Source organism: Macaca fascicularis, chromosome 4 (assembly GCF_037993035.2).
Source record: "Macaca fascicularis isolate 582-1 chromosome 4, T2T-MFA8v1.1".
NCBI lineage: Eukaryota > Metazoa > Chordata > Mammalia > Primates > Cercopithecidae > Macaca > Macaca fascicularis.
Genome location: NC_088378.1, coordinates 131,255,800 through 131,282,458, shown reverse-complemented (window position 1 = coordinate 131,282,458; position 26,659 = coordinate 131,255,800). Strand labels below are relative to the sequence as shown.

At 49.5% G+C, this 26,659-nt stretch overlaps 1 long non-coding RNA gene across 4 annotated transcripts in view; it reads left to right on the top strand.

The window, feature by feature from the left end:
- Nucleotides 1–26,659, top strand: part of LOC102141435 (uncharacterized) — a 94,245-nt gene that overhangs the window by 31,065 nt on the left and 36,521 nt on the right. Inside the window, exons 1-2 of one of the 4 annotated variants that reach the window (XR_012434478.1) lie at nucleotides 18,633–18,847; nucleotides 21,054–21,196. The exons of 2 other annotated variants lie outside the window; for them this stretch is intronic. This is a non-coding gene — a long non-coding RNA (uncharacterized lncRNA). Of the gene's footprint in view, nucleotides 1–18,632; nucleotides 18,848–21,053; nucleotides 21,197–26,659 lie in introns of those variants that run through there. One more of the 4 variants, XR_012434477.1, reaches the window with a different exon arrangement.

Below are 26,659 nucleotides of genomic sequence, written 5' to 3'. Positions count from 1 at the left end.
CGTGCGTTTAGGAAGATGAGGAATACTGTTCTGGGCAGAATGAGCCACGCATGTCCACCACAGAGGGCTGATCATTCCAGCACAGGGGCAGCTCTGAAGGTCCTCACAATGAGGTTCCTCACCTACAGAGCCTCACCAGCTTATGCGTGATGAGCACAGACATAGATTTTAAGCCACCCTTTTCTTGAGGAGAGGCTGGGCTTGGTGAAGTGAAATATGAATGAAGAAGGAAAGTAGACAGGGACTATCATTTTCTTAAGAGTGCCAGATACTGTCCAAGGCACCCAACAAGGCTTATGTCTCCTGCTGATCACCTGAGAGATATTATTCTTTTTTGTTGTTGTTTGAAACAGGGTCTCGCTCTGTGACCCAGATTGGAGTGCAGTGGCGCAGTCTCAGCTTACTGCAGCCTCAAGCTCCCGGACTCAAGCAATTATCCCGCTTCAGCCTCCCGAGTAGCTGGAACTGCATGCAAGCACCATCACATGCAGCTAACTTTTGTATTTTTAGTAGAGACAGGGTTTCGCCATGTTGGCCAGGCTGGTCTCAAATTCCTAGGTTCAAGCGATCCACCTGCCTTGGCCTCCCAAAGGGTTGATATTATAGGCACGAGCCACCACACACAGCCAAGAGATATATTCTTAGACCCATTTTACTAGTGAAGAATACTGAGGCTCAGAAAAGGAAAGTGAATTACCCAAGGTTACATAATGATGGAGTGGGCACTTGAAATAAGCCTTCCTGACCACTCCACATCTGCTCAGCTCTACAAATAATCTAACCGCACTGTCAAACCCTTTCTAAGCATCAGCAGTTCCACTGCTGTGTATTTACTCTAAAGAAATGATGGCTTACGGTCATTCAAAAACATGCAGGAGAATGTTCACAGCAACTTTATTCCTAATGGCCCCAAACTGGAAAGAAACCAGTATCTATCCACAATAGAATGAATAATTTGTGGCATATTCATACATGGAATACCACACAGCAAGGAAAAAGAACACACTATTTTGGGAGGCAGAGGCAGAGGTGGGTGGATCGCCTGAGGTCAGGAGTTCGAGACCATGCCTGGCCAACATGGCAAAATCCCCGTCTCTACTAAAAATACAAAAATTAGCCAAGTGTGGTGGTGCATGCCTGTAATCTCAGCTACTCCGGAGGCTGAGGCAGGAGAATCGCTTGAACCTGGGAGGCAGAGGTTGCAGTGAGCCAAGATCGCGCCATTGCACTCCAGTCTGGGAGACAAGAGCAAAACTCCACCTCAAAAAAAAAAAAAGAAAAAAAAGGACTATTGTTACATGCAACAGTGTGGATGAATCTCACAGATATTTTGTTGAGTGAAAGAAGCCAGGCACAAAAGAGAACATACTATGTACACTCACTTATATGAAGTTCAAGAAGAGGGAAAGCTAATCTTGGTGATGGGGACCAGACTGGTGGTTATCTCTGGGGTGGGTAGAGATTGGAAAGGAGCACCAGGAAGCCTGAGAAGCTCAAAAATTAGATATCTTGATAGGGGTGGTGATTATTGCAGGTCTGTACACAGGTAAGAATTCATCACATTGTACATTTATGTTCTGCATACTTTACGTATATCATACCTTAATTTAAAAAAATTCATTCACAAGTTTGATAGACAAAAGTTCTAAGCCCTTCAAGTCTATGCTGTTCTTTATTTTATTAATTAATTTATGTTTTCCAAAGACAACCGGAGGATTCCCCTACCTGAGGTTTGAGGCAGAGGCTCCCATTCACTTCACCGCGTATCTCTGCACAGGTTCTTTAGCTAGACCTTAACTGAGAGACCACTCTGGGGCTCTCCTCTCCCCTCATTCCATCTCCCAGATTCCAACAAGGGAAATCCCCAGGTTCCAAAGGTACCTCCTCCTTTTCTGAGCTCCACCATCAGGATGAGTTGGGGCTGGGGATGGCAGCTTTCAGCACACCTTCCTCCTGAGCCAGGTGGTTCTTGTGAGGCCAGAAGGAACCGAAGCTCCCGGGGCACTGAGCTGGGGAGTGGATGCCTGGCGCAGCACCATCAGTAGGAACATCTTCATGGAAGCTGATGGAACCAGACACAGGATCCACGTCCACAGTGGCCAGAACACAGTGGGAAAGGGCTCTGTTTTGCACTTGCATCGCAGGTAGCTAGTTCCTTCCTTATCCACCGAATTAGCTTGATCCTGCAGATATCTGTCTCCTCACCAGTAAAATGGACCAGAATACCTAATCACAGAGTTATCTTGAGATAGAATTTCAAAAGGAGACTTTACAGAAGAGCCCATCTAATTTACACGGTGCCTTTGTGTAGATAAGAAAAAAGAAACCCTTCCTCAGGACATTTCATTGCCATCCCTAGAATTTCCCTAGAATAAGACACATTAGAGCCATATGCCATAAAATGGTCATATTAAACTTTCAAATCTACAACATCTCTTATGTGACTGGTGACCACTAGGGTTGTGCAGTACACAACCTGAACAACCATACACATGGCCCTATTTTCAGGATATCATGCACTATGCACAAATAAGGAAGCTGCCCTCTTATTGTGGTCAGGAGCCTTAGGTAAGTCCCTTTGTTCTTGTAGGGCATTGTCCTTGATTTGGACTAAATTGTGCTCCCCTTCCAAAATTCATATGCAGAAGCCCTAACCCCCATTATGGTGGTATTTGGAGATAGGGCCTTAGGGAAATTAGATTTAGGTGAGGTCATGAGGGTGGGGCCCTCATGATGGGATTAGTGCCCTTATGAGAAGAGGAAAAGACACCAGAACTCTCTCTCTCTGCCTTGTGAGCACATAGGAAGAAGACTTCAACTGCAAACCAGGAAGAGACCACTTGCTAAACTCTGACCATGCTGGCATCCTGATCTCAGACTTGCAACCTCCAGAACAGTGGGAAAATAAACTCCTGCTTTTCAAACCACTCAGTCAGTGGTATTTTCTTATGGAAGCTTAAGCCAAGACAGTTCTCATCATGTAATTTTCCATGAAGAATTTATTGATAATTACTTAAGTTGTTATCTCTCTCAGGGACATCTGAATTCTAGAGTCTATTCATATCCAGGTCCCAAAGAGTGAAGTGCTAATGACAGGCCTTGGAGCAGCATTATAGTCAGTGGGGAGAGATGGATTCAAGGGAGATGGAGAGTGTTGGCACTCTTTGAAACAGCCTCCCTCCTTCAATCACACTGTAGGCAACAGCCTCTTCTGCCCATGCCTGAAGATGGCCAGGGATCTGGGTTCTGAGGCCCTGCTCTATGGGGAAGGAGACTGATCCTGCAAGATACAAGGGGATTAAAGTCCCCAAGGCAGGAGTTTTCCATCCCTGCAGCCTCCTTCTGGCTATAAAATTAGACTTGCCAATTCCAAAGGAGCCATCTGGCAGGTGGGAAGAGTAGAGAGTGGGCCCTGACCCTCCAGGGACACCTGGCCTAGAGACAATGAAGAAAGTCATCTAGTGAGCTTCCACGTGCCTCCTTCCCCCACAGCTTCTGTTTTAGCATTTTGGGAGGAAAAAGGCGTTCTGGTGATGAAAGTGGGTCCTGCTCGGAGGAGAAGATGGCTGTCGTTGTAGAGTGCTGCATCCCTGGGGGATTCACAGGCCCCCGAGCTCTGTCAGCTTTCCTGGCTAGGGCTCAAGCTGAGCCTCACGCAGTTCCTTGTCCAATTGGCATCTCCCATGTGCCCCCCACTGTGTGGGCACTGGGGAGACAAAGCTGTGCAGGAACCCCCCCGCCCCGCCCACCCTGGGGGACCACAGCCCGCCGTGGGAGTTTGGCTCATAGACAAATCATTATCGAAGGTGTGAGAAGTCCTGTGGGAGAAGTAGGGAAAAAGTAGGTGCTGGGAGAACACAGAGGAGAAAGTGAGGAAGCCCTCTGGGTGGGGCACTCAGGGAGGAGGTCCCCAAGGAGGTCACCTTTGAGCTGCATCTTGCCACATAGGCCAGAGTTCAGCAGGCAGAGGGTAGTGTGGGACCAGCCAAGGGGCATGGGGGAGGACTTGGCAATGGACAGACCCCATGTCCAGAGAGGGGCAGTGTCCTAAAGGACAGGTGACTGGACTGAGCTGTCTGGACTTTATCCACAGTAGGCATGGGAGCCATAGAGGATTTTAAACAAAGGCAGCGGTACCTTCCCCAGTGGGGAACAGCTTGTTCTTACCTGAAACCTTGGATCTCCCAGGAAGAAGCAGCATGAGTCTGGGCCCTCGGACCGTCCTCCTTGGATCCTGCCTTGCTGCTGGCATCTGAAGCCCACTCCTGGGCTGTATGCTGTATGAGCTGAGGCCCATTTTCGCTATAGATTCTCACAAGTCTTTCCGGAAACCTGCAGTGCAGCTTCTCCTATCACAGCTGAGGTATAGGATATTTCACCTCAGTTGGGAAGGGAGATGTGGGTCTAGGACAGGGAGCAAGACCCAGCCACCACCAGGGGAGAAGGGAAGAGAGGGAGGGAGGAGGGCAGGACCAGATACATCTCTGGGCATAGGTCCAAAGTAGAGGAAAGTGTTAGAAGCCTGGTAAAGGCCAGTGTTCATTATCTGGGACCAAACAGGGGTGTGGGCATAGCTCCAGGGTAATGGCCCTTGATTCTCTGTTTATAAATAAACAGAAATAAAGATAAATCTTGGGAGTCGATTTAGGTTTACTGGGTTATGATTGGAGGTGTTAGTGCCTGTTGGGACCACACCCTTCATCCTCAAGGGGAAGGGGTAAGGGTTCTCCTAAAGAGAATGCCCTTACGTCCTTTTCAGTCATACCTAGAAGAGTAGAGTCCTTGGTTAGAGACCTGGAATGCTGAAGGCAGTTTCTAGACAGCCAGAAGAAACATCAATCTATCTCCAGGTCGTGTCCTCCTGGGTCTCAGTCACAAAAGGGCTCTTGCCCAGGCAGGAGTTCTCTGCAGTAGGGACCAAAGTGGTGCCCACACCACGAGGCAGGCAGGGAGTGGGGATGGAAAGGGGCCAGACCACCCCAGAGAAGGACAGCCCTGTGAACCAAATGGGCCAGTCACATGGGATTCTCTGTATTTCTTTTCTTTCTATTATATCCCTGAGCTTCCCATAAGGCCTTAGCTAACTGTCCCATGGTAATTACTGGGAGGGCCTCAAGGGAGGGTGACTGTGGGGACAAAGGTGAGCACTTCAGCTCTCACTGCACTACCTCTCTGGTGATTCAACCCACCTCCACCCCCACCGCCCCCCGTGGGTGACTTTGAAGGATCCAAGTTGTCTTAATGGGAGACAATGGTCGTTTTGTGATTGTAACATTTGGGAATCCACGAATAGGTGACCTTAGAAAGAAGAAACTATTAGTTCGCATTGAGAAAGTAGCAGAACTCCCTACACACTACACACCAGGCTGGGGGCAAGGCCAGAACTGGTCCTGGGCGGGGCAGGGATGGGAGGGGGAGGCTGAAGGGTCCAAGCCACGACTGTACCAAGTCAGGGGCTCAGGCTCTGGAACAAGACATTTGTATTCCTCTTTCTTTCCTAAAAATGTCTATACAAGAATACACACATACCCGCATGAATGAACCCAGGCAGGCACGAACGCAACACATGTTTTTAACCAAGGAAACATCCCCCGCTCCACTCCCAACAGACAGAGCTACAGGAAGGGACTCTGACTTCCCAATAATCTTGCAAACAAACGAGCTTGACTTTAACTCCATTACCAGGGCTAATCTGTCCCGACTCCCACCTGATTTGCACAGGAAATGGGCTCATTCATAATGGATGGTGTGTGCACTTTGCGGAGTCCCTCAGAGGTATCAGTTAAGCAGTTTGCAGTGGCACTTTCCTTAAGCAGAGGGAAGGGGCTGAGACAAGTCTCCCAGGAAAAGGTCAGGCCGGGAGGGAAAATGGCTAAAATGACTCCTCCCCTCCCCGTCACCCATTGGGCTGCCCTGCGCCTTTCACTGCTCCACTCAGCTGGCTCCGCACCGTGCTCACAGCCTTCAGCACGTCTCCCCTGTGCAGCTCCACAGCTGCTCTGGCCAGATCCCTTCTGGATTTACAGGCAGGAGGACAGGAGTCGGAGAGAATGACTTTAGAGGGTAATAGTTCTTCCAGGACTATGGTTCTCAAGCTTCAGGGTCCATGAGAATCCCCTGGAGGGCTTGACAAAACTCAAGCTGCTCCCCCACCTGCTACCCACCATTCTAGAGCTTCTGACTTAGAGTTCCAGGTGGGCCTGAGAATTTCATTTCTAGCAAAGCTTCCAGGTGCAGCTGCTGCTGGTCCGAGGACCACAGTTTGAGAACCACTGGTCTAGCTCCTGACTTGGCACCAGAATCCCTCTGCCACCTTCCTCACAGGTAAAGTCAGAAATTGCATGTGCTTCCTCTTCTTAGACACCTCTTCCTACCAGTCCCCCCTCTCTCGTGCTTTGTTTTCTTGTCTCTCTGTCCTTCCAGACTGTAAGTCCCTAGAGAACAGGATGTGTGTTAGTTTCCTGTGTGTTCCCAGGATTGTAAACGTACCAGGAAAAGCTTCAGGAAGAGGTATATACCACTAGGGAAACAGTGGTTACCCCCCCACCCCAGGAAGAAGCAGGATCAGGGTGGGATGTTACTACTGAAGGACTGTTACTTTTTAATTCTCTAATCTGTTATATTGTTTGGATTTTTAAAATGAGAATGATTCATGCGTAAATGGGTGATTAAAAAGTAATGGAAGAAAACTGATTTTATTGACTAAAGCATCCTCTCTGAAGGTACTAACTCTGCTGTCCCACACTCCCACGGAGTCCTCAAATGTGTTCAGCTAAATAGCATTACTGCCAGGTGCTGCTGACAGAGCTTTAAATATACAGACTTATTTAGTACTTACAACAGCCTCACGAGGTGAGGACTATGTCTTATCCCTGTTCCTCACATGAGGAAACTGAGGCCCAGAGACGCTAGTTAGCTTACCCAAGGCCAGGTGTCTCATTTGCAATAGGGTTGCGTTCACCCCTCACCAGGCTAGTTCTGGGAGTTGTGATCTTGACCCCTGGTGGGGCTGTACCACCTAGAAGTTGAGGTTCATCAAAAGATGGAATCCTATTTATTTACACCTAACCCACTTTGCTCTAAAGAGGATTCGAGGGGACTGCTATCTGATTTAGTTATCCAAAGCTTATATTGCCTAGAAATGTTACCTTTAATTAAATTTGTGCTAGAAACACAATACAAAAACACAGGCTCAAGCACGTGAACTTATCAAATTTAAAAAAAAAAAGCCATCAAAGTAGACATGACAATGGCTTCTGAGGTTTTCTGTTCCTATTGTTTTTTCACCAATATACTGGCAAGCATGCAGCAACAGGTGCCAAAAGGATAGAAAAATTTATAGAGGGAGGACTTTAAATACAGAACATTCTATTCATTAACTTGATTTCTTTTGTGCATTGAAAAAAGAGCTGCAGGATTCAATTTTAGTGGAGGAAACCCTTGACCTTGCTCTTGGAACCCCTGAGTTCCCTAGCAGCAGAGCTTAGAGCATCTGGCCTGGGGCATATTTTGTAATCATCTGAGGTGCTCAGCCCCCATGCAGCCTAAGGAGTGAATTTCTGCAGGGACTGGGAGGGGCAGTGTCTGGCATTGCTATGTTTAAACAAACTACCTCTGGGGATCGTAATGCACAGTCACGGTCAAGAACCACTGAGAAGATCCCTTGCAATTTTCAAGTTTTGATTCTCACTCTAAAATCTCAGTTTTCTAATATTTTATGATCGTATCCCTCTCCCCTAGCCCACAGTCCCGGCCCTGCCTTTCCAATGGAAGTTGCTGGGTTGGTTTGGAATTTAATCACCTCCTTGGAAACAGAGCCAGCTCCCCGGGGGGCTGCTTGTTCCGCCCTGTGTGAGGCCAACAGGTTTATTTATGGTTTCTGATTTTATTTATTTCCCCACCTCAGAGCTGTTCTTCTGCATACAGAGAACTCAGGCTGTCTGCTGCCTGCGCTGCCGGGGCTGCCATGAGCTGGGCTTGGATGGATGTACAGCTTTAGTCCACCGAGTTGGCTGAGAAGCTGGTCACCTTCCTGGGGGTGATTTATGTGAAGCAGCAAAGCCCTACTCCTCCAAAACATCTCCCCCAAAGCTTTCCCAACACAGGGGGTATGAATGGATAGCACAACACAGGCCTTGCCTGCAGGAAGTTCTAGAAAAATTCTATTCTCACTTGGAGGGTTCAGCTCTGCCTATTTTACCATTTGCCTTGGGACCCACCCAAGAGGGCAGCAGCTAGATCTTGCCCTGATGCATGTTTATTGCCCTCCATGGCCAAGGGCCAATGTGGAGGACACAGCTCTTTGGAGGGTGAGCGCAGGTGGTGGAGATCACAAAGGGTGGGTAGGAAGGAGACCACCGTTGGTATCTGATTTCTGTTTTTCATATTCTTTGCCTCAGTTTAACACCCACTCTCTCTCCCCTTTTTCCTCCCTGCTCCCCCACGAGGGTCCCGCCATGTAGATGGTACAGCAGTCAGGGTCTAAACAGGAAAACAGAAATCAAGTTAACGGCAGGACATGACAGAAAGAAGGTAATGCAGGGACCTGGTTATAGGTGTTGGAGGGGCCAAGAGCCAAGTGGGACAGTGAAGAAACTTCAAAATCAGCAACCTCAGGAAGCTCCTGTCAGCTCGAGGGCTGGTGGCAGGGGAGTGGTGTTGACAGTGCCTGGGAGCCGGGGCCACCCGTGAGAGCTGGAACCATGCCAGCCTACAGGGCAGGAGCTGAGGCCACTGCCAGAGAAGCCACCCCAGAAAGGAGAGCAGGACAGACACCTGCTGCTTCTTCCCTGAACCCTACACTCCACCAAGGGAGACAGAACCCAACAGGCACAGAGTCTGGAGTTGCAGAGAAGGGTGGGTGGTTGTATGTTTTGAGGAAGGGACTTGAGGACAAACAGGCAGGAGACCAATACCAGGGAATTGCCAGACCACTGTGTACTGAGATTTTGAAGCAACTTCTTCAGGATCCTGGAGCCTGATTAGGGACCTGATTAGGGACCTGGCTGGGGATGGAGCCAAGAATTTTACCCTGACTCCCCATCCTGGGTAGGATCTCTCAGGCTTTCTGTCCCGGTCCTCCTTTCTAGGACCAAGAGCTGCTTTGCAGACAGGTGGCTGAGGAAAAAGGTGTGGTCCCTGGCTGCTGGAATCAGTCAGTATGAGACGAGGGAGGGGTTGTGGGCAACAGCGCCTCTGCTTCCTCTCCACCTCTTTCACCCTGTTCCCACATTTCTTTTCATCTTCTTCATCTTCTGGGCGCCCCTCCCACCATGTTCTTAAACTTATGTCTTGGAGGTAATGGCAACTCCCAACCTTTTCTTTCTGGGTTCCAGTCACATGAGTTGCTATGGCAGAGACAATGCTCTGTATTCACCTCCCCATTTCCTCTGTCTGAGCACATGGCAAGGTTGTATCTCCCAGCCTCCCTTGAGGTGAAGTCGACCCATCCATGTGACCTGTTCCGGCCAATGGGCTGTGAGCAGTGGATTCCCTCTGGTCCAAGGCACTTAAAACCAGGTGTGAGTTCTCTAAGTTCTCCTTTTCCTGCCACAGTAAGCTGAAGCCCACTCGTGTTGACATGATATCACTGGACAGAAGGGATCCCCAAAGAGAGGACAGCTGCCTTGGAGAATTAGACATCCTACACTGGAATTTACATGTGCAAAAAGTAAATTTTTATTGTATTAAGATACCAAGATTTGGAGGTTAATTAAAAACACACACACACACACACATAGCATAGCCTGGTATTAACAAAACACAGTTGCTATATGCTATAATGATTTCTCCCAGAAAGAGAGTGAGACCCCTCTTATATTCTTCCATAGGCCCCTGGGTGGCCCTTGTCCAGTTTAAGGCTGCAGTCTCCATGGAGGCATCCCCAAGCCTGGCACAGTAGCTGGCACATAGGAAAAACTGAGTAAATAGTTGTTGACTAAATGAATAAGTGAGTGAACGAATGAATAACCAAGGACCAGCTAAGAACTCTTAGAATGAGATCATGGCTTATCCTGGAGCACCAGAAGGAAAACACCCAGTCCAAGAGGGCAGAAACAGAATTCAGGGGAACCTTGACAGATTGGAAAAATGATCCATTCGGGATGGGTGAAATACAAGGCAAGGCTTGTAGAAATTCAACACAAGCCTCATCAATCCAGGGGGAGGTGAGGAGAAACCCAAGGGGACCCAGGATTGTAGGGGACCAGGAGTCTAATAACATCCTTAGGGAAGGACCAGCCTCTTTCCGTGCTGGGACAGGACCCAGGAAGGAGGAAGTGGCACATGCCAGGCAGGGTGTGATCATCCCACTGCACTTGGCCTTCTCCCGGCATCTAATTTTAGCTGTCACATTTAAGAAGGATTTGGAAGTTCTGGAGCAGAGCCAGAGCCAATAGGAGAAATGATGAAAGATTGAAAAAAATAGAACCTGTAGGAAAAGTCTAGAAGTGGTGGGAGTTAAATGGGGCTGGGAGAGGCAGGTGTATGCAAATGAGCAGCTCTTTAGTTTGAGGACGGTGGGGAGACCAGAACTGGGGGACATTGATTTATACAGCAGCAAGAAAGGTTTAAGTTAGACTCCAGGAAGTGAACCTTGATGAAGGTTTCTGGTGAACTAAGTACTTCCCTTGGCTGCCCCTCTGCTCAGGAGGCCCTGGTAGGCCCCTCCCTTTTCCCACAAGGGGCCAGGCACGAAATGTGAAGTCCTAGAGGGCTGTAAAGGCAGGAGATATCTGATACTGTCCTTAGGTCATATGACAAGGAAGGAGCCTGAGCAGGGTCTGTCTGCTCTGGTTTCTGGGCCTGATGCAGGGGCTGGAGCAGATGACTTCTTGGGTGTGGAGATTCCTCACGTGGCATGGGGAAACAGTGACGTTTCAGGAATTGGATACTTTTCACATTCCTCTAGGTTATCTCCCATATGGCTATATCCCTAGGAAATGTCTCACATCAGTTAAAGCAGTTGATGCATTCTAACTATGACCCTGGGATCAGCTTTAGGAAAGGGGTCGCTGAAGATTAACGGAGACTCATGCATCCCAGGATGTCAGAACTAAAAGGATTGTGGCAGATTAACCAATCCAACCTCCCACCCCTTTACAAGTGAAGACACAGAGCTCTGGGGAGCTTTCAGAAATTAGAACATTAGGGGCGAAATCAGCAGCAAACCCCGGTCCCTGGACTTCTGACCCAATGTTCCTCCAACCAACTCATGTTTGACTCTCAAAGTGAGAGCCAGGAGGTCAGGGGAGAGGTTAGAATGAACACAGGAGAAGGATAAAGGCCTGGGAAGAGGTGATGGGGCCAGAAATGGGGAAGGGGCAGGAAGGAAAAGAGAAAAGAAAGCTTTTCCTCTCTTGGGCTAAGTGGTGAGAGGAGTCAGGCAAGATTTTCTGTTGTTTTAGAGAGAGCTAAGGGTAGAGGGCTGGTATGGGAGGCAGGGCTGCTGAGGGGGGCCTCTCACGGGGGGCTCCTTTGGGGTTGGCACTTTCTGAGCTGGCCGGCTTCATCCACCCGCCTTCCCTAGATTTCCCCACTTTCTATATTTTCACCTGCCCTTTCCCCCGGTTAATCTCTGAGACCACAAGAAGAGTGGGGTTCTGGGGGCAGATAGAGGAAGGACTGTGAATGGGGCGTGATGTCCTAGAGATGTCACCTGGAAACAGATGTGTATACCCCAGAGTATACCTGAGCCCCCACCAGGTCCCTCACCAACATCTCAAAGCACAAAATGGCATCCCATGTACTGAAGACCTACTCACGGTAAGGGCTGGAGCAGAGAGGAGGATCAAGAGGCTTGCAAGTACGAGTTCCCTGCGGGAGAAAGCCAGTTTGGTTTCCCTAGCTGGAGGGCATCTCTGTTCTCAGGCTTCCATGAATGTCTGAGCAGGAGCCGTGCACCAGTGTCCCTCTCCCAGGTCACACGCCTCTAGGACCTCTGCGTCCATCCTCCTGCCTAAGCATTTCCCTGACACACCTCCAGGTGGCATCCTTCTCTCCACAAGGGAGCAGTCTCTGGGCTTCCTCCAGCTTTCCTCATGCTTTTAAGCTAAGCCACAGCCCCTCACTGGGATCTTTGGAAGAAGGACCACTCCTAGCTGTGCTGGGGAAACTGCCAATGCAGTGGTCTCCCCACTCCTCTACTTGTTCCTAGAGACCCTATTCTACCTTATCAAGTTCCCGGGCCCACCTGTCCTCTCCTCCCTTTTTTGCAGTAAGGATGCTGCAGCCACCCCTGCACCTGGCCGCTAGAGGGCACCATGCCCTCACTGCCACCCCAGCTCTCCAGCCCACTCCTACCTCTGCCTTCCTTATAGTCCTGCCAGATCGCACTTGGCAGAAAGGAGCCAATTAGGAAATCCCAGGATAATCTAAGAGGTTTATGTCAAAAGGTTTACAAGGGAAAAGGTAGGTAAAAATAAGTGCCTGGCACTCTGCCAGCTGCAAGGGATTGAAAGGTGAATAAGACCCCTACCTGCCCACTTCTCAGTCTCAAAGAGGAGACAGGTAATGACTGTGCAGTAAGGGAGCCCAGGAAGGTAGAGAAATGCAGCCTACCGATGGAACAGCCAAGAGGGGCTCCCTGCCCCCAACTTCAGCAGGGGCTCAGGGAAGATTCCTAGAGGATTCCTGAAAGGTGAGTAGGAAGCAGCAGGTGAGGGAGGCAAGGGCAAATCAGGAGGCAGGGACAGCAAGCCCGGGAGTAAGAGCAGCATGAGCAGAGGCTGGGAGGCATGGCAGATTTAGAGTGGAACACAGGGTAAGTAGACTTATGTCATATTCCAGACACCAGCCTCTGTTCCTCTCCTTTCCTGGTCTGAGGAATGCCCAAGTGTGGGAGCTTTCAGTGCCACCCTAAGAAGCCTAGTGGAGTTCCCAGGCCCTCCTGCAGCCCTGCCCTCCTCCTCTTCTCTAGAGAGGAGCGGAGTATCTGGGCTTGGGGGAAGGTGCTGTCACTCAGTCCTCATGGTGCTCCCTGGATGCTGACCTCCTGATTCAGGTTGTTATTATTCCCATTTTGCTGATGAGAAACCAGGGGCTCAGGAAGATGCAGGAACCTGTGCAGGACTGCACAGCAAAGCCAAGCCCCTCAGCCAGGGCTTCTGCCCCCAGCCCCTGTGGCCTGTGCTGCTTAGGAGAAGGGACGGAATGGAAATCCCTCTCTCCCCATGTGGTTCAGAAGGCTGACACTAGCCATTTAAAGCAGATTTTTTTTAATGGAGGTTTTCCAATTACAAAAGTAATAAATACTCATTATTTTAAAAATCAAACAATATAGAAATTCACAACATTGAAAGTAAAAGTCTCTTATAATCCCACCTCTCTCTCCCCAAGATAACCACTCTTAACAGTTTGATATGTATTTTTCTAGACTTTCCCATGGGTTTGCAAATATGACTGTACATTTTTAAAAAACGAAATTATGCTTTGCTGCAAGTTGCTTTCTTCAACTTAACAGTCAGTCGTGAACTGTTCACATGCCTGCATACTGATCGACAAAGTGGGGTTTCTTTTTTTTTTTTTTTTTTTTGAGACGGAGTCTTGCTCTGTCGCCCAGGCTGGAGTGCAGTGGCCGGATCTCAGCTCACTGCAAGCTCTGCCTCCCGGGTTCACGCCATTCTCCTGCCTCAGCCTCCCGAGTAGCTGGGACTACTGGCGCCTGCCACCTCGCCCGGCTAGTTTTTTGTATTTTTAGTAGAGACGGGGTTTCATCATGTTAGCCAGGATGGTCTCGATCTCCTGACCTCGTGATCCGCCCGTCTCGGCCTCCCAAAGTGCTGGGATTACAGGCTTGAGCCACCGCGCCCGGCAAAGTGGGGTTCTTGGGATCCCCACTTATTGCTGAGGAAACCAGGCTTCCTCAGGGAAGATAAGTTTCCCCAACCACACAGCTCAGGAGGGACAGACTTACCAGCCCAGCCTGTCAAGATCTGGGGCAGCCAGTGGGGAGCTGCCCATAGCTACACCCGCCCACTCACTCCTTTTTCTCCCAGCAGCTTTCTCACCATCCTCAGCTGCTGAGAATTTTTAGGAATGGATTTCTGTGTCATTTCTAATAGATCAGGAATATCCTAGCAAGACAGATTGCCTGAGCCTGTTAGGTGGTAAAATCCAGGCTCATCCCTCTTGTATGCAGATCATTCCTTTTCCTCAGGAAGGAAGCTCTGGGTAGCAGCTCCCTGGGGGTGGGAGGTGGGGGGTGGAATGAAGCAGCACAGGGCCGCTGACCCACCAGCCTCCTGAAATAGCCAAATATCTGGGCTGGGGGAGGCAAGTGCCACGAAATTCAGTCAGTAGCATGCCTTCACCTCTTGATCCTCAACGTGTAGTCTCAGGAGTAGCACGGCATCCCTGGGGAGCTGGTTAGAAATGCAAAATCTCAGCCCACAGGCCAGACCCACTGAATCAGAATCAGCATTTTAACAAGATCCCTGGGGAAGTCCTATGCATAGTAAAGTATGAGTAGCTGGGGTTTGGCAGTATTCTGGTTCCTATAAAGCCAGTCCATGACTTCTTTTCCAGAAGTTTAGTTGATGCACTTGGTATTAGAAACTTAATAAGAGCTAGCAGTTACAGGGACGTTTCTATGTGCCAGGCAACATTGCGAGTGTCTTACTTACATGAATTCATTTAATCCTTATAAGGATGCTATGAGTTGAGGTACTATTATTATCCTGATTTTACAGATGAAGAAACTGAGGTGCAGAAAATTTGCTTAATGTGCCTGAGGTCACATGCTAACCAGAGGGTAATCTGGGACTTAAACTCAGTTCCTCCAGGATCTTCACCACCACAGCACACTGCCCTGCAAGTAGATGCACCCATCTGGCATGGAGCAGTTTTGACAGGCATCTCCAGAGTGGCATTTCCAAGTGGAGCTTGCCAACACATCTTGCTTTTCTCCCCCACCATCTTCCCCCTTCCTAAAGACTGGTCACCTTGGAGAAGCTGCCAGAGCTCAGCATGAACCTCGCCACTGCTTTTGTGGTGATGCTGAGACCAAGAAGTAATAGCAGCTTATTACATCTGCAAAATCCTTTATCATCTATGATGTCTCTTTATTCTCCAAGAACCAAGTGAGATGACGCAGGTGTTACTATCCTCACTGGAAGAACAGGAAAGGAGCCTAGAGACACCCAGTGACTTACAAGGTCATGCAGAACAGAGACTAGCAGCCAGGCCTCCTGACTTCTGGAGCATGTTTCTTTCATCTCTCTAGGATGCCCTCTTCTCTAGAAGACTCTATACCAGTCCTCTCCACCCTGAAGGCGGCCAGCATCTCCTCTCAGTGCTTCTGCAGCTCTGCAGGGGAAACTGGGTCCCTGATGAAGCTTCAGTCTCTCTCCCAGGCTGCCTCCTGCCTGAAGCAATTATAAATCAGGGCATTTTCCTTTCATTCAGACCTGATGTTTAATTCATCGCTATTCTGGCTGCTTTAATGCAGAGAACATTTATTCAGTGGAATAGCTTTGTTTTGCCTCCCAAGCTTTATTCTCCTCTTTAGAATACCATTGCTATTGCAGAAGGGGCTTCCTGATAGCCAGCTTTGGAGACCCTCCCCCTTCTGCTCCCCGAGAGTGGCCCAGCCCTGCCATCTTATATGGACCCACCCCTGGGCCGAGAGTGAGCTTCAGCTCCTGAGAATGAGGAGTCCAGGCTTTTCTGTCCTTGGTCTAAGCACCTGACATTTTCAATTTGCTCACCACCCCCCTTTCTCCCAGGCCACATGCCTGGTGTGATGAGCTGCCTGGCTCCCAGATAGGGCTGCTACTGCCCAGGACACAGGAAGTTGGAAGGGCCTGGAGTGGAGCGGGGGTAGCACAGCTGTCGTGCTTCCTTCTTGGAGCTCCTGCCTTGTGGCACTGACCACATCTTCAACTTCTTGCAGTCTAGACAAATCTAGAACCTTGGACTCCAATCCCTGAATGCTATGCCACCTCCTGACAATAAACCTCCCTGGTGATCATTTCCATTGTCCTGGATCTCAGACTGCTAAGTGTCTACAAAATACCCATTCCTCCTCTATTTTGTAACAACAAAACCCTCAGCTAAGCATCATGCTGGAAACCCAGTTTACATATAAAACTACATTGCCCAACCTCTCTTGTAGCTGGGTGTGTTCGTATGACTAGGTTCTAGCCACTGACAGCTAAGTGGAAGTGTTGTGTGGGACTTCTGTGAAGCTTTCCTAAAAGAGAGAAGGCACAACTTTCTTAATTTATCTTCTGTTACTTACTAGCTGGAATGTAGATGTAAAGACTGGAACTCTAGCAGCCATTTTGAACCATGAGGTGGAAGCCACATATTGGGTTTAGGAGAGACACGAGACAGAAGGAGATGGGTCCCTGACACTGAGGATTCATCTTTCTGAGTGGTTGGCTCATCTCTGAATTTCCTTTACAATAGAAATAAGCTTCTATCTTGTTTTAGCTACTTTTATTGTGTGCCTTTCAGACATAGGTAGCCAAATTAGTTCCTAACTGATGAAGACACAGCCATTTACCATTTTCTTGATCTCCATGATGGAAGCTGCTTGCCTGCCAAGCTCACTACCTAAACCAGTTTCTGATACAAGATTTAAGAATGTAGCACCTAATAGAAATGAAGGACAAAAGAGCTACAGAGGAGGGATGTGGAGTCTAGGACACAGAGTGAAGAATGAGCGGACATAATTCAACTTGCTCACAGTACAGATGGGAAGACTGCGTTTTGGAAATAATTAGTCATTAGCCCATAGACCTAGAGCTAATAAGTGGCAAATTCAGGATTCGATACCAGAATTTTTTACTCAAACCATCACTCCATTACCACTTAGAGAGAGCTTGGGACAACACGAGGGAAGACGTGCCACATCTTCCAATCTTGCCATGGTCTGGTCCTCACTGTGAGAACTGGAGCTTGTCCCCACAGAGCTCTGCTCCTTTCTCCTTCTCTTGTGAGGTACATGTATTTATAAAGCAACAGACTTCTTATTATCATACAAAGCAGATGTAGGGGAAGGAATCAGCCCTTTTTGGGGCAAAGCCACCTAGTAAGAGGTGAGCTTCCTCTGGCCCATCTCAGGCTGGAGGAGGGTGGCTTCCGTTTTTCCATACCCTGCTTCCCACCCTGTAGGTACAGAGCAATGGTTAAGCTCAGGCTTTGAAACCAGGCTGCTCTGGTTTGAATCCTAACCCCACCACTGACTGACTCTGTGACCTTGCCTCCCCATGCCTCAGTTTCCTCACCTATAAAAGAGGTGATAATTATACCCACCTTCTAGGGTTGCTGTGAAGGTTGAAATAATAAGGGCGCAGGGTGTTAGTTATTACTACTTTCCAGAATTACTATCTTCTAGATCGAGATCACCTTGTCGTAGACACACTGACATGGTTGACATTTTAAAGTTTTGCTTGTTTTTCATGTTATAATATGGTCATAAGTTCCTTGATGTCATGGAGCATATTAGTCTTTGTTCATCAATACTTAGACTGGTACCTAGCACACAGTAGATACCCAATAAAAACGTGCTCAATAGAGCCAGGCAGAACTGAATTCTTTCCGCTTCTGAGGAGCATCTTCCATTCTCCCTCCCGTCTCCCTCTCCCCCTTCTTCCCTCTCTTTGTCCGACACTCTTTCTGTCTCTGTCTTTCCCTCTACCACCTCTCTCTCTATTTAATATACTCCCTCTTGCTCTTTCTTTCAACCATTTTCCCCACTCTGTTCCAGGCTTCACACTGACATGTGTGCCCCTGTCCCTGGCTGCCCCGTCTCCAGAGCACGATCATATTCTGCTCCGAATTTGCCTCCAGGATCAGTCCTCCCGGGAGGCCTCCTATCGCTCAGCCTTGAGGACACTGAAGCATCGGGGCTGGATGGGAGCCTCACTACCTGTTCTATTCCAGCCTGCTCACTTTTCAGATGAGGAGGCCAAGGTACAAAGTACTGAGAAAGTTGCTTCACAGTCATGTGGCCAGCTTGTTCCAGAGCTAGGATTAGAACCTGGGCTTTCCCACTCTCAGCCCAGTGCTCTTTACATTAGAGCATTCACAGAGGCAGTGGCAGAAACCTAGTAGGAGACCACTGAATGCTTGTTAGATGAATGAATGAATGAATGCTGTTGGAAGAGGAGAGCTACTCAGACAATACTACTTGTTTTTCTGCAGCTCCTTTTGACCTGCTCTACCCCTGCCCCACCCTCCACATGCCTGGGGTCCCCAGAGGAGGTCTTTGGCACAGTTAGTCTTGCCTGTGACCCTTCCACCACCCCTGAGGAGTCAGCCGTCTTTCTCCCTCCTCTCACTCCTGTGTGCATAAAGGCCATTTTCATTGTTCTCTGTGGAAAGATCTTTAGAGGACCGAGGCCATTCTCTGAGAACAAAGCCTCCTCCTAGGGAGTGTTGGTCAGGGCTCTTGTCATTGTGGCTTGCTGTCTGCTCAGAGCCTGTGTTTTGACCAGAACAAAGTGATTCCGATTGGAACCCTGTAGCTTGTTGCTGGCTCTGCCTGCTTTTCCTGCAGATGTGTAGCCCCATTCTGGCCTCTTCTCCTCTCAAGGAAAGGGGAGTTGTCTTCAATTGATGGCCCCTCCCCAAAGCCCAGCCCCCTCCTTCTCCATGCCTTTCCCCTCTACCCTACCCGGCACCTCCCAGACACTACCTGCCGCTGCAGTTCCTTGTTGAACTGTTCTTGTTTTAATTCCATCCCCTGCAATTGGAGCCTGAATAATGAGTTATTTCACAGGATGATTGATCTGGGTATTAGGGCATCATTTAGTTTGCCATTACAACAGCCAATTTTGGTTACATGCTCAGCTGTGAAGGGGAAATGGGCCAGCCTGCTGGAGCTTTCTAAAGCATGGAGCTGGTGAGTAGGGGGATGGGGTGCTGGGCTGAGGGGCAGAGGTGGCAGGTGGGCAGGACGAGGGGGTCTGGCTTGCTTCAGCCAAAATGTCTTTATTCTTAGAATACGATGCTGGGAAAGAAATGTAAGGATTGAAAAGGGATATAACCCTTTCTCAAAGGGACAAGAAGAGTGGAGTTTTCAGGTTGTAGATGCCAGGAGTGGAAAGGTCTCTCTTAAATAACCAAGTGAGTGAACCCCAAATTAAAGAGCATTACAGACTCTCCAGTATTTCAGGATGACAGAATAGTGGTCCATCCTTACTCGCCAGTCCCATACCAGACCCAGCTGCAGAAATTTCCGTGGCTCCCCCATTTATTCTCCTCATAGCACTTCTCACAACCCAACACTTCCCTTTCCATTTACTTTAAGTGAAGTCTCGCCTATCTCTTCCTCAATGAGAATGAAAACTACATGAGGGCAAGTACCACGTCTATGCTGCTCATCTGTTTCCCCAGGGCCTGAGACAGTGCCTGGCACTTCATGGCACTCAATAGGCATTTGTTGAATGAAGTGAATGAGCATCAGAGGGCACTGGTTTCATGGATCTGAGTATGGGGGACAAGGCATAACATGCGCAGTGATCTCCGACTCCCCCGCACGAAGCACATGCACGGTGGTCTCTGACTCCCCCGCACGCACGCGGGCTGGTCTCTGACTCCTCCGCACAAAGCGCATGCACGATGGTCTGACTCCCCCGCATGCGCACGGTGGTCTCTGACTCCTCCATACTGCACGGTGGTCTCTGACTCCTCCACACATGCACGGTGGTCTCTGACCCCCGCACGAAGCACATGCACGGTGGTCTCTGACTCCCCCGCACGCACGCGGGCTGGTCTCTGACTCCTCCGCACAAAGCACATGCACGATGGTCTGACTCCCCCGCATGCGCACGGTGGTCTCTGACTCCTCCACACATGCACGGTGGTCTCTAACTCTGCGCCTCTTTTGAGCATCTTGGGAAAGCAGTAGACCCTCTCCCCAGGAGAAAGTGTACACGCATCTGCAATGCGGTATTTTGCAAATAAATTCTAATAGTAAACAGAAACTTCTGCAGAAGCTGCAGTTTTCTTTAGAACCTCGGTCAAGAACTCCTAGCACAGAACTACACAGGGAACATTGAATTTGGAGTCAGTAGACTTGAGGTCTTCCCTACGGAGAAGTCACTGAACATTTCTGAAGTTGTTTTTTCTTGCCTATTTCACAAACATCCCATACAATGTTTGTGAAAATGCCTTGTTATCTGCTCGTTGTAATTAATAGCATCACTGGCCGTTTCAAGCCTGTCTATGACGAAATGAGTTTCCTAAAAAGAAATTAAGGAAGGCTGTCCTATGGGGAGGTACAGCTTTGTAATCACTCTTGGCTCTAGCCACAGAGGGGCCATCCCCTGCAGCCCCCCGCCCCGCAAAGGCCCTCCAATATTCCAACTATCCGCAAGCTTTAAGCCTGGCCTGTTAGAGAAATAATCAGATGACCTGGTCATGATTTGCCTGAAGCATCTGGGTAACAGTAGCAACAAAAGTTGAACAGACTTTAGCTACATTACCAAAGCTATTAAAGTTAAAAACCACTAAACAACCACAGCTTGCTTCCAATCATCCACCCCACAGGCATGCAAAACAAAACCAACAAGAATGTGTTAGAATAAAATGGACACTGAGTCTTATTAATGTCTTGAGTTTGTCTGGAGCTTTAAAAGCAAACCCCTGGCACAACCAGTAGGCATTGTTGAGCAGCACAAGGTCCTTCCAGGAGCATCCTTACACCCCCACGCTAGACACCTTTAGGTCCTAGGCTAATTTTCAGGATCCATGATTAGAAGGCATTTGTGAACACAGATGTGACATGGGGGATAGTGGATGGGGAATACCTCTGGCATGGGAGGTCAATGAGTCAGAGTTGAAGACCCTGGGGCAGGCACGGCAGCCAGAAGGATGGGGGCACCAAGTGGGAGCTAAGATATGGGACCAGGGGAAGCCCTACATGTATGAACAAGGGCATTGACTGTGAGTCAGTCTTGGGGGCGGAAGCAGACAACAGCATCAGAGTCTGCCAACAGCCCTCATTCTGCATTGGCAGGCTCTACAAACAGAGGGAGGTTCTGCAAACAGTGCAAGTGCATTAAATAGCTTCAGATCCTCTAACCAGCAGCTTGCTCTATACACAGAGAACGGTGCAGTCTCCAGGGATCTGGTGAGCAGACGGCTACAGGATTTGTACCCCAGGATTAAAGCCAGAAACCAAAAGACCATCTGCCGGTACACATAGGAGGGAGGATGCAGGTCATTTTCATGTTCAGTGACATTGTAGGTAGGTTCATTTTCCCACAAGACCTGAGGTCTTGACACCTCTATGTGGCTCTTGCTGCCCTCCCCTGAGAAGATCAGAGGGTGGGTAAGTTCCTGATTCCTTCCTGTAGCACAGCATAACAAGTTTCTCACTGGGAGTCGCTGGGTGTCTGGCTGTGGTGGGTGTGGACCATGCATTATTAAGAGAGAGGCGAAGCTCCCTGTAGAAGGCTGAGCCAGTGGCCATTGCATTGTGCGGCATTGCTCAGCCTTTCCAGTTTACAGTCCATTTGGACATCCATTATTTATGGTAACCGAGTGGCTATGAACAAGCTGAGACTCAATTAAGGTAACGTCCCCCACGCAGAAACCATGGTTAATGCTGAGAAGTTATTCCAACTCCCACTTTACCATCGCAGAGCTGGAGACACAAAGAGACCAAGAAGTGGAATTAGAGAAACCCAGAGATGGAGGCAGAGAACAGAGAAATGAAAAGAGAGGCAGACACCCTCCCCCCCAACACCTGCCCACAAAGCCAGAGGCTTTTCCCACGGGTCATCTTAGCGCTCTCCTGGCTCTCCTGGAGTCCCCTGTGCCCTGTCTTACAGGAGAAGAGTGTTCTGGCTCCTGGAGGCCTGAAATTGATTATCCCAGTCTCCACTGTCCCCATCTCTTCCTTCCCTCTTAGTGTCCCTCCTGTCCTGTGCCCCAGGACATGGGAGAGATTGGATACATCCTCGGAGGACTGTGGATGGTGCCTGCAAGGGGAACTGGGTGTCAGGGACAAGCTGCTGGCAGTTCTAGAGTCCATGGAGCTGGAGGACAGGAGAGGGAAGCGAGAGGTGTGGCCAGGGAGGGGCTCTGGGAAAGGCATTGCTGGGGAGGGCTGGAGGTGAGGTTTTGGTGTGGAAGTGGAGAGGAGAGTAGGCGGCAGAGAAGTGACTGAGGAAGGGGAAAGACAGGCAGAGAGGGAAGAAAGTGGAGGAAGATGCAGGGGAGGTGAGAGAGAGGGAGGTGAAGGAAGAGAGAGACAGAAGAGGGGAACGGTGGAGGTTGGGGTGGCAAGGGCAGAGAGAGGCAGAGTGTTTCAGAGCTGGCAGAGCCCGTGAGGACAGGCATGGTGCTTAGGTGGGAAGCCCTTGAGGAGACTGACTGACAGTGGCTGCCTGAGCATCGTGGAGAATGGCAACAGAGTTTCCTGAGTGTCCTGGGCCCTGAGTCCCAGATTCCTGGGTTGGGGCAGTCTGCTGGCTCCCTGCTCTGTTCCCTGCTCAGGAGGCTGGACAGGTGCAGGAGAACCTGCGGGGGCGGCTCTGCAGGCAGCAGGAGTGGCTGTGTCAGCTGCAGGGTCCAGACCTGACTCAGGACAGGAAGAGCAGGCGGCAGACCTGACTGTCTTCTGTCCCTCTCATGACTGCATCTCCGCCATGCTCACTTCTCCTCCCTTTCATTTCCCTACTGGAGCCCTGCAGGTGGCCTGGGGCAGAGTCCTGCTGAGTTCTTTCTTGTTGATTGTAAGTCATGTCCATCTACCTCCTCCTGCTTTGCCCACTCTTCCTTCTAATTGAGATACAGTTTCATGGTTGTTATTGTTATTATTTTCATCATCATCTTTATTACCGTTATCTTTTGGAAGCTTGTAAGCTCCCTGAGGGCAGGAGTCTTATTCACCTCTGTGTGTGCACACATGTACAGACCACACTAACTCACAAACACCCCTGAGTTATTGCCAAAGACCCCATGCTTACTTCAGGGAGTGCTGTACCAGTCAGGGTGTTTGCAAATCTACTCTGGCTAGCTTAAGCAGAAAATGAAGATGTTAAATCTTTGTGGGAGACAGACTCAGACTTTGGGAGCAGCTACCCAGTCAGGAAAAATGCCCAAACCAACCCCAGTCTCTTCTCCTACAGACCTCAGAGCTGCCATGGACTGGCACATGCCTCAGAGCTCCCACTGCTGATACAGGGTTCTGGATCCTGGTGCCTCCATCTCTGCTGCTTCCAAAGCCAGACGCCTCTGCCCCTGCCTTCACCAGGAAATAGCTACTGCATGGCATTGGCTACTGCTTGCCTGTCTCAGGCTGAAGCCTCTACTGGTGGGTCCCATTGGCAGAGTCCATGTCCATGCCCTTGTCATAGTTACAAGAGACACTGGGAAAGAAGAGTCTCTGGTTTCTCACTCCAAGAGGCAGGACTCAGAGTGGGAAATTCTCCAACAGGGGAGTGGTGTCCAAGAGACGTGGGTGGCCAGAAAGCTTGCTGGTGTTCTCTAGGCAGTGAGGGGCACCTGCCTGTAGGACTGCACTGATGGTGGTGGATGTGGAGATGTCTATCTCATTGGCAGCTACCATGGAGGGCATGTTGTCCCCCTGGGGGGAACTGGGGGCTCATGTATCCAGGCAGGGTGAGGCAGGCATGGAGGATGAGGTGGCTGAATCCAGGCACAGCAGAGCCCCATTGGTAAGCAGGTGAGATATACCCTTGGCATTTTCTCACCTGCAGCCCACCTTCTGCCAGGGAACTGTGCAGAACTGCTGGAGGAGGGCTAACAAAGCTGGGGGGACAGCAGGAACACCCCTTTCCAGGTGTGTCTGCTGATTAAAAAGGGATGCAAAGTGAGGAAATGAAATCGGATCTGAAGGTGCGAGGCAGGGCAGCCTGGCTGTGCAGATGTTCCAACCAACCTGCTCACCGAGGGTATTTCTGTTCACCCACTGCCTGTGTTCCCATCCTGCCAAGGCCATAAAGACAAGAACACTCCCTCCTGGATCTCTAGAGGTGAAAAATACTCGTGCTGAAATATCAAGCACCTGGTAGGGAATGGGGGTTTGAGGGTAAGGCAACCCCCTTGCCTTGTCCCGGGCTGGGCTGTCAGTCATTCATTCCACCCCAGCATCACAGAGGTGGGGTCCATCTCCCCCACACCACCACCCATAGCCCCCTACTCTAGATCCTTCCCCACACATGCCCAGGCAACCTCCTGGTGAGAATGACACCTGAGTTCCATTTATCTTTGTGGCTTTTGGCTAAAGGGATCCACACGCAGCAGGCAGGTTCATGAGCCTAATCAGGCCTGATGCATCTCTAACCAGACAGGGAGTGCGTGTCTGGATTTGTCACCGGACAGGTACAGATGTTGGAGGCTCTCATCCATGAGACGGAATCACTCTTGGGGATTGAGAGGCTTAGGCGGTGTCAGTCAGAGACAGTGCACACATCTCAAACTGGGACAGAGGCTGCCGGCAAAGCCCTCTTCAACCCACTGGAGTCAGCAGCCCAGGGCTTCATAAACCAAGTTATGAGAGCAGAGCTGAGAATTTGTAAGGTGCCTCCTTTTTAAAGCCTTTCACTTCACCTCCTCTCTCTCAGCTAGCGAGTCTTTCCAGGGCAACACAGGTAAAGGGATGAACAAAGTCTCAGAAATAGAGCATTTGGGTTGAAACCAGCTCCAGTCTCTACTAGCTGAGGGGCCTTGGGCAAGTCACTTACCTGCTCCTGGTCCCAGGTAATGCATGTCGCCCGTGGGCTTGCTGTAAGCAGTGAGTGGGATTCTCTAGGCAGCCGCTCCGTCTCTCATGCTCCTGTAGCACTTCATTCCTCCCTATTAGGCAGAAACTGTCTAGCACTGGACATATTACTTAACCTCTCTGAGACCCATTTAGTGCCTGTCTACAATGGAGAACCGTGACAGTGCCTACTTGGTCGGGCTGTCAAGAGGGTTCATACCTGCAAAGCCTCCTGACAGCCTGGTGCATGGCGAGCCCTCAGGAAATGGTGGTGGTGGTTTTTGGTGGTGGTGGTGGTGGGTACTCCAGCATCCCCCTTTTCGGGATGGAAGTTTCCTTGTCTTGCTTCTCTTGCCAGCCAGGGAATGGATCGGGGCAGGGTCTCTATCCAGCCTGCATCCTGGCAAGCAGCCGACATTCAATAAATCTACGTTTGATAAATTAGTGAAAGAGACGATGCCATACAAAGACAACACACCACCGCAATGCTGCAGAGTGACTCTGGGTATCTGCAAGACCCCTGTGGCCTCTTGTCCACTGTGAGGACTTGGGCAAGAGACTGCACTTCTATGAGCCTCAGTTTTCCCATCTATGATGTGAAGATATATGATATTGAGATATAGTAGAAATACATACATATATATATATATGTCTTATCCCTAGTTTCTTGGCATGCAGCTCCTAAAACCCGTGGGATCTCCAGAAGTGATAAGTCTTTGTGTATGTTAATGAAATGACTGGTGTCTGGGGGCTCCTGGATAGCCTGGGATTGGGGGACTGGTTGCCAGGGGAACCAACCACATGATCAGAGGGTTGAAATGTTCAGCCTCACTTCGCAGAAGGGGAGAGGGGCTGGAGATTGATTTAATCATCAATGGCCAATGAGGTGATCAATCATGCCCACATAATGGAGCAAAACACCCAAAAAGATGAAGTTTGGAGAGCTTCCAGGTTGCGAACACATCGAGGTGCTGGGAGCATGTGTGCCCCACCCCACCCACATACCTTGCCCTGTGCATCTCTTCCTTCTGGCTGCTCCTGAGTGGTGTCCTTTTATAATAAACTGGTGGTGAAGTAAGTAAGCTGCTTTCCCGAGTTCTGTGAGCTGTTCTAGCAAATAATTGAACATGAGGAGAGGGTCTTAGGAACCTCTAATTTATAGCCAGTTGGTCAGAAGCACAGATGGCAGCCTGGACTTGTGATTGGAGTCTGGAGTGGGGGCAGTCTTGTGGGACAGTCTTTTAAGCTGTGAAGTCTGCACTAACTCTAGGAAGTTAGCATCAGAATGCAGTTAAATTGCAGGACACCAAATCACTGTTCACTGAAAATTAGAGAATTACTTGGTGTGGGGAAAAACACTCCCTACACAGTTGGTGGTCAAAAGTATTAATGTAGTTGGTGTAGAGAAATAAAGTTTGTTTTTCTTATTCAGGATAACAGCCCCACCTCAGAGAATGGGTTTAGATGATGTCTCCAAAGCATCCAGTACAATTCTGGGCTTATGGTGGATGCTTAAAAAGTGGTGGCTGGCAGCTGTCCCCTGGAAGCCAGCCTAGAAAACTGGTGACCTTAACCAAGAATCTCCCACCTCTCCTCGCCTAGGTCTCACCTCCCCTTCCTGCTGCCCTGCTGTAGTCCAAAATGACCACCGCCCACCCCCAACCCCCAAGAGCCTCAGTCAACTGGAGTCTTGTGAGGGTGGCTGTAAATAAAATAATTCCCACGAGGTGTGATTCATAAGTTCTACCTTTCCCAGGCTACTTGCATATATAAGAAAGAAGTTTGGAGATGGCACTATTTGCAAGTTAGCAAGCTAGAACCATAGGGAATGATGAGGACTGGAGAGAATTCGAGAACAGTGTATTCGAAATTGTTAAACAGTACGTTGGCAAAACAAAACATTTGGTTATGGGTCCCAGTTTGCAACCTCCAAGACAAAAGTGGGCTGGAAGGGTGAAATTCTAAGCTGAGAGTTAATCA